The 8573-nt window shown below is 40.1% G+C and overlaps 1 protein-coding gene across 1 annotated transcript in view; it reads right to left on the bottom strand.

Annotated features, from left to right (window-relative positions):
- The window catches only part of HCN1 (hyperpolarization activated cyclic nucleotide gated potassium channel 1), a 367059-nt gene that overhangs the window by 284934 nt on the left and 73552 nt on the right, over positions 1–8573 (bottom strand). The gene's annotated exons all lie outside the window — the stretch shown is intronic.

The following is an 8573-nucleotide window of genomic DNA, read 5'->3' as shown; positions in this document are numbered from 1 at the left end:
CTGCCTGCTTATTTGTCCCTCAACACATCTGCCACATACTGGGCACTCAGCTCCTTTTATTCACTCTGGAGGCTCTGCCTCCAAAGGCTTACCAGACCTGCAGAACACAGGCTTTAATCTGATCTGGGAAGTTCTTTGCCCCCACTCCATGTGAAGGGTGGGGCTGACCCCACCCAGCCTTTACCTAATTGGTGGATGGGCTCCACCAATTGAAGAGAAGATTTTGTGGCTGAGGTCCCATGGTGGCCAGGGAGGGGGATTTAAAGCCCTCCTTCTCCTGACCTCAGCATGCTGGCCTCAGGCTAGGGCCTGGGCATGCTCCCTCCACTTGAGCAGGGAGACTGGGTGTTCTATCATCCCCAGCTTCTAGCCTGAGACAGTGCAGGCATGTGGCTGCATTTCTTGAATCAGAAGTGAACGTGCATGCAAGCTTCTTGGTTCAATCTACGCAGCTTAGACTAACCTGCAAAGATTGAATCAATTCAGCCTCTGTTTTTTTAACTGTCTGTACTTAGCCTTACCCGGCATCTTTCTTGTTTTCTTGCTTTGTGGAGAGGAACAGATGATAATAATAAATGCCTAGCGCTATGCATATGGTCAGCTATAGGATTTTGAAAAGAAGGTTGTAAGCAGGGTGGTACTTTATTACATAAAACACAATATGTATTTTCCTCCATTTAAAAGGAAGCTAGAAGTTTTTTAACTTCTGGGGGCTAGGGCTATATTATTCAGTTTAAGTTTAAAGAAAAGATATATATATATATATATATAACTTTATTGGAATGTGAATTAATTTGCTTTAGCATCTATTAAGTACTAAAAAAAACACAACAAACTAGGCAAAAAAAAAATCAAAAGTTGTTTCATTAGTCCTATAGTCATTAGAATTAAATGTACTGCTCTTTTTTAGGTTCATAAACAAATCTAGCCTTCTTGACAGTGCATCCAATGCTTCAATGAAGGTTATTTACACACCTGAGATAATGTTCACCTGAGCTAACACTTAAAAACAGTCTGCAGAACTTTGAAACAGGAGCTCCATTACCTGAAGCCACTAGCAGAACGGAGATGAAAATATACCTTACTTAGTGGAACATCAAGACCATTAAAAAGGAGAGAGAGGATCATTAACACCTGTGGAATGAAGAGTTTAGAAGGATTCAGAAAGATTATAATGCGCTATAATGCCAATGGACTCCCTCACTGCTGCCTAAGTAGAAATGCTGCTTCCACTGCTGGGCAATTGTTTTAAACTTTGGTTGGACCAGGAATCAAAGGGGGTTGCAACTATACCACTGTTCCCTACCCAGTCCACCCCAGCTATGCATTAGGTTACAGGAAGATTTGGGTCCAAAACTTAATTAATCCTAATTCATTAGAATGTGGGAAGAAGCTGGAAGCTCTGTAGTATCATCCATCCAGCCAAAGTTCTCACAACAAGGACCAAAATCACCTTAAAGATTGACAAGGGTTAGCAACCCTGTAATTGTCACAGGAACAGTGGGGAAGAGGGCAAGGGAAGAGTGAGGCTATAGACAGGATTTTTTTTAAAAGCAGGATAAACTATAAAAAACAGAGATTTTAAAGGGAAAAAATAACTAATGATTTCTCTTTTTGGCATCTGACTTAATTTTTCAGACTTTGATGTTGGTAATGCTACATCTCTCTTGTGCCTAAGCACTTTATATGTTTTTCAGTAGTAAACTTACATTTTAGGATGGTCTATGCTTCTCTCAATTTCTGTTACCTGATACTGATGAAACATGACCTCGTTCTATCCAATGGCAAAATTTCCATTGACTTGAGTGGATCCAGGATTTTGCTTAGTTCTGGACTTGCATTATGTTGTCTGTCTGCATCAAACTCCATTAAATGCATTGGAAAACCTCTCTCTACATTTGCAGGAAGATTTACATTCCCAGACCTTCAGGGTTGTGATACTAACTCAGCTATCACCATAGTTATTGAAAAGATTTAGTGGAAAATAATTTGTATAAAGTTGAAAGTGAAGAAGTTAGCTGAGAATCATATATGGCTTTATAATTATGCTATACAAAATGAAAAATAATAAGAATTACAGAGAAGGTATATATTTTAACTCCAACACTTGAAGTAGAAGAGCTCAACAGCTGATTGGAATCACCAGCTGAGTATCTGTTTATTTGCCTACAGCACTATGAAACATCCTGGGTCTGGAGCTAAAAAGCAGTGTTGAATTTAGGAACTCAAGAACTACAAGAGAGGTTCAAGAGTGTTAACAAAGTTTATAGACACAAGCAAATTGAGCCTTTAAAAGTAAACCTTTAGGAGAAGGCAACAAGACCATCAAACTGTGTTGCACTCTTATTTCAGGAATTTATGATTGCCAAAGTCTTGGCTTTAGACCTGGAAGTTGTACATACAAGTGCTTCATTTTAAAAGTTAAGAATGTGCATATATCTTTGCACACCCTAGAATTCTGACCTACAAGGAGTGGCCTTGCAGTTTATTAGCATGAAGAATGACATGCCACAATCCCATAGCCAAAAAAACCTTAGTAGGGATGGGTATATTATTTCTTTAATTTAGTTTGCTAAACTATGGGACTTTCACACATCCAAATACTGATCATTTTATTTTTTTACAGAAAACTGTACTGCAAACATCCACAGTCAGTATAAACATAATCATTACAAAATGTTCACTAGATAAAATCTCAGTAAAGACACCTGCTCACAAATGGATTTATGTTCAAACAGTATAGATGTAAGTATAAATTCATACTTATATAGTACTGCACATACTATTTTCAGGTTCAAATATGGGAGGAAATTTGATCCTATTGCTATCAATATTAGAACCGTCACTGATTCCAGTGGGGCCAGAACCTCACCCAAGTAGTACACACTAAAAACACTGAGAAAGTGAGAATCTTCACATGGGCAAAAGATATCAAAATAAAAAGGAATTTTGTAGCATTTTATAGCAAATGATAACCAATTCACATTAAAGGAAATATGTTTACTGAAGTACTCAAAGTGCCAGAATTGTATGTACATCCTTATAGGCTTGGCAGTACTACACTGGCTAGCACTATGGAAGAAAGGGATTTGGGGGTCATAATTGACCACAAGATGAACACGAGCCTGCAATGTGGTGCTGTGGCTAGTAAAGCAACCAAAACGCTGGCTTGCAACCACAGATGCTTCTCAAGCAAATCCCGGGATGTCATTCTCCCCTTGTACTTGGCCTTGGTGAGGCTGCAGATGGAGTACTGCATCCAATTTTGGGCTCCACAATTCAAAAAACATGTGGAGAAGCTTGAGAGAGTGCAGAGAAGAGCCACGTGCATGATCAGAGGTCAGGGAAGCAGACCGTACGACGACAGGCTGAGAGCCATGGGGCTGTTTAGCCTGGAAAAGCGCAGGCTCAGGGGTGATCTGATGGCCACCTATAAGTTTATCAGGGGTGACCACCAGTATCTGGGGGGACGCTTGTTCACCAGAGCACCCCAAGGGATGATGAGGTCAAACAGTTATAAACTACGGCAAGACCGTTTCAGGCAGGACATAAGGAAGAATTTCTTTACTGTCCGAGCCCCAAAGGTCTGGAACAGGCTGCCATCGGAGGTGGTTCAAGCTCCTACATTGAACACCTTCAAGAGTAAATTGGATGCTTATCTTGCTGGGATCCTATAACCCCAGCTAACATCTTGTCCTTCAGGTGGGGGGCTGGACTTGATGATCTTCCGAGGTCCCCTCCAGCCCTAATGTCTATGAAATCTATGAAAATATTTACAGTCTGTCAAAGTACAGTAACATATATTCAAAACTAAATTAATTCTCAAAGGGAGGTTTAATAAGAATATATACACATATCTTTGGAAATATAACCAATTTATATAAATTGTATTTAATATCTTGTCAAATATTTCAATGCGTTATCCCATGAATGTATATATGTACAGATATGTAAACCTTAGACACAATGAGCAGAGACAGAAGTGACAATTTTTGCCTGATTTGGCTGCAGAAAATAGCTTATAACCATCACCAAACACAAGTGCATAGCTGAAGCCAACTTTTAAAAAGGTTGATCAGGTGAAAATCTGAACCCTTATTGCACGAGGGGTCAACTGAAGACGTTTCAAAACAGAGCATCTTCCGTAACTTCCATCTACCTGCCTGCCGGCCTCTGAGCTGTTTTCTGAATGGGAGAGGGTTCAGTCTGAGAGGTTTTTAGCCTCCACTGGAGGGCGGGGTGGGTGTATTGGAGCCCTCCCTCCCCTGAGGTGTCGGGGGACACTCCAATTCACTCACCTCACCCTCCAGCTCTGGCTGGGGAACCCCTAAAATGAGCTCCCTCTGCTCCCTTTCCCCTCTCCCATTCTGAAAACTTTGCAGCCTCCCAGGGAAGAGGGGCCCTTGCTATGGAAAACCGCCTGCAGGCTGCAGCCAGCAGCTAGATTCCACCCCAACCCCTCAACCAACCAACAGTGAACTTCTGTTAGTTCCAGGGGGTCACTGTAATTCAGAACACTTCCTGCAAGGCGTTCTCAGTTACAGCAGGGTGCTGTACTTCTGTCTGCACCCAAAGATCCACAAGCACTTAAACTGTAGTAAGGTAATGTGTGCTTTAAATGAAAAACTGGTTTGGATTTTTTGGAACATGTATTTGGACCACCTGTAGTGATATATTTTTGGTGTGTAGATAGCATAACATCTTACTACATTGTGTAATGCCAATTAAAAAAAATGATTTCTCATTTCTCATCAAGCTTGGTGTACGTAGCTACAGAATGGAAAATTAATATTCATTTCCAAATCCTGAAAAATGCTATGGGTGCAACCAGCAGTCTGCATTCACAATAAGGCACACATGACATGTTGTTTAACCTAGAGCAAAGAAATGAAAAGAAGGTATGAGAAGAAATAAAGGATGATCCCATATTGAGTAACAAGAGGCAGGTGGCAGGCCCAGTTGAAGCTGCTATTATTCCATCTCAGAAAATACTGCGGCAGAAAATTTAAATGGATTTGTGGGGAGCATAAGCCTTTAAATATGCTTTTAGAAACATCTTGCCTTCAAGTCGTAGAGGAAACTATTAAAATACCTGGTAAAATATGGCTCTGAATAATTATTCTGTCAATTACCTCTTCTTTTTGGACACTGATCACAGGGAAGTGCAGTGTGTGGTGGGAAGGTGAACACCAAAAATGCAAGTGAAGGCAATGATCAGCTGAACATTAAGGAATGGACAGGTCACAGAAGAGAGTGCCAGTACTGTGTTTAGTAAAATATAACGCACAGTATGAGAACCCTGCCCACATGTTAGGGCACCGTAAAGCACTCCCTTACAGATAACCATACTACTGGGTAGAATGTCTAGCAGAATTTTCCCATCTCCTCCCTTGATGTTTAATGGCCAGCTTAAGAGCTTATGAATTCTTACAGAAAGTAGGTACTTTATTTTATTTTCCTCTGGAATACTGATATAAAGACATCATTTTTTCAAATTCAGAATAGCCTTGAGACAAGTAAACACTTATCCTCTCAGTACCTTGTGTAACAGTCCTAGAAATTTCATAGCACCTTCCCTGCACTAAAGTGAATTTCTGCTTGTTCTATAGAATGTGCTCTGATTTCCAGTTTTATTATTTTCTGTTGCAACTTCTGTTTGTTAAAATGCCCCAAATCACATTGCTCCTGCAATTCACCATGTTAGGCATAAAAAGACTCTTTACTGTAAAGCAAGCCCATTAAACCTGTCTCTGGTATAAAGATAATAAAACAGCTGTTTAAAAAAAAAAGTCAGTGACAACTTCGTTTTTGCAGAAATGTGTTCAAATTCTTCCTGTGCTTGCCAAAATGCTCACTGCTCTCTTCTGCTCTGCTTAAGTCTTAATTGTTTAAAGTAACATTCAAATGTTTCAACACTTACAACATTGAACCTATTCATTTTACAATAAGACAGAGACCACTGGAGACCACTGTGGAAATATAGTGCAAGTCTATTTTTGGAACATCCTATTTCTGTACTAGGCTCATCAAGTGATTCCTTCAAAATGTTAAACCAGACATGGATTTAACAGATAGAAGGATTGAAACTTGAGCAGTAAATCAAATAGTAGTCTTTTCTCCAGGTTTGTTCTCTATCCAGAGAATAATGGTAGAACAAAGAATTTACTATTTTATCCAATAAAGCCTATTACCAGAGTTAAAATCTATAACAAGCTCATTTTAATTCTACTGGAATTAAATGGGCTATATAGATAAACAAGAAATCTCTCATCCTGATATACTTTATTCTAGTTTTGAAACTAGGTTTCTAAAAGAGACAGGGAAGTACCTTTCTACATCTCCAGAAGGAGCAACACGTCATTACAATTAAAACATACCTATTACCTTCTTCCAGTTTTTAGTGTGTTGTTATAATCTATGTGGGATTTCTTAAAATCAGTTAAACAGATGTGTCATATTGTACACATCTAAAGAGGCAGTCAGGCAAGGAAAATACAAATATTTGTACTGTACCATGCACAGCTTGGTCTATTCATGTCTATTCATGTTCATCAAAGTACCTGAGCAATGGCATGATGTGTATAGATTAACTCTTTCCCCACCATTATGAGTATAAGTATTAAGATAAATTACATTTTTCAGCGCAGCCTATAGATGTTTATTGAAAAATTACAAATCTTTACCTGTCATATGTCAGACTTCTAATTTTGTAATAGTCTCAGTGGACACGGAACTTCCCTAAATGAAGGTGTTTTTGAATTAGAAGGACACACAATGGTCCCTCGCAGAAACAGAGGACATGAAAGCATTTGATACTCAACAGAATTTTGTAATTTCCAAGTTTGTAATCTTGGGTTCTATTGTATTGCATATGTAGAAGGTGAAAAAGAAAGCTGTCTACGCTTTTGGAATGAAACTCCTGCTAACCAGCAGGTTAGCATCAGCAGTGTGAAAAACCAGGCTGATAGAAAGGGAGATTTCATGGGGCTGCAATGCATTCAATAGAAGCAGTTGTGTAACCTGGTCATACAAAAGCAAAACATGGTGTATATGTTGTCCTATAGAGCTGTGCAAAATTTCACCAGCTGTTTCATTTGAACACTGTTTCAACTTGTTTCAAGCTTGAAACAGGGAAATTGAAATGAAACAAAGGGCTTTGAAACAGCCTCAAAACAAAATGAGGACAGTCGAAATGGTTTGAAAGTTTTGAAATGTTTTGAGTTTCGAAGCTCAAGCTGGGCTTGCCTGCAGGGAAACAGAAAGTAAGGAGAGGGAGGGGGAAGAGCAGGGAAGGACTGCTCTCATATTGACTGTGTAGCTGGCCAGTGACTGTGATCCTTCCCTGAGGTCCCTTCCAATCCCAGTGCACTTGGGGAGGGATGGAAAAACAGCATATAAGGCAGCATTGTTTGAACTGGCCTGCTTTCTGCCTTGGGGTCTGACAGTTACTGAGCTATCCTCCAGCAGCTCAGGAGCATTAGACAACAAAGACTACTACTAGCACTAATCTGAATGATTTCCTACTTGCTAGCCTAGCCTAGCAGGAGGGATTCCAGAATACCTTTTGTCTTTCATCTAGATGCTTTTATTTTATTATATTCATCGATGTATTGTTTTCAATTTTATAATTATATTAGATATTATTATTACAATATATAATTTAATTTATATAGAAAGGGGAATACGTTTATATTTTATTTTTATACATTTATACTTTACAGCATACATACATTATCAAATTTATATAGGAAGAGAAAGATATTTATATTTTCTCTTGGACTTAATATAGACAGTGGATTTCTGACACACTGCAACCTGCTGAACATCTGATTCCCCAGGTACCTCTCCACTTTTACCTGTGCTGCTACATCCTCCTTCCCCCCACAACCCCAGCCTGTCTCTCATCCCCTGACACTTCCATTTCCATTTTCACTGACTGGCTTTCTGGCCCGCATGGCATGCCTCTGGTTTCTTTAGTAAAGAAACCAGGAACAGCACACACACACACCAACTGCACATGCTTCCTCAGCCTGACAAAGGTTTTTCAACCTGAAAGCCTGCTAAGATATATTTCTGTAACTAACTATCATTCAGTTGGTCTGCTAAAACATGCCAGATTAAACTGAGCCAAAGAAAAGGATCTTGTCTGGCAGTGCCATGTCCTTAGACCAACACCCCTAGCACCTGACTGGAAGGAGGCAAGGCCCTGGGCACATCTAAGCCCTAGAGCTGGGGCTGGCAGGGAGAGCTCTCTAGCAGCTGCTGGAGAAGAAGCTCCTCCAGGAGAGGAAAGAAAGTCTCTGTTACAGTTTGGCTGCCTGAGGTGCTGCTGGTGGTACTGTGCTGCTTACTAAGTTGTTACCTGTTGTCATTTTAAGTGGTGGACCAGCCTGAGGCTGTAAGGTAGGAGGAAGCCGCACTGGAGCAAAGGCCCCAGCGCCAGTGAGGGCATGCCTTAGCGCACACACAAAGTAACAAAGTCACGAGTTTTGCTTGTCAGTAGCTTGAGGTGCAGTTTCCCAGAAGCTCCTGCAGCTATCTTCTTGAAACTTGGCAAGATTTATGCCTGCAGA

This window comes from Gavialis gangeticus, unplaced genomic scaffold (assembly GCF_001723915.1).
Source record: "Gavialis gangeticus isolate Ggan-Ray unplaced genomic scaffold, GavGan_comp1, whole genome shotgun sequence".
Taxonomy (NCBI): domain Eukaryota; kingdom Metazoa; phylum Chordata; order Crocodylia; family Gavialidae; genus Gavialis; species Gavialis gangeticus.
Note: the sequence above shows the minus strand (reverse complement) of the source record. Positions and strands in the feature narration are given on the sequence as shown.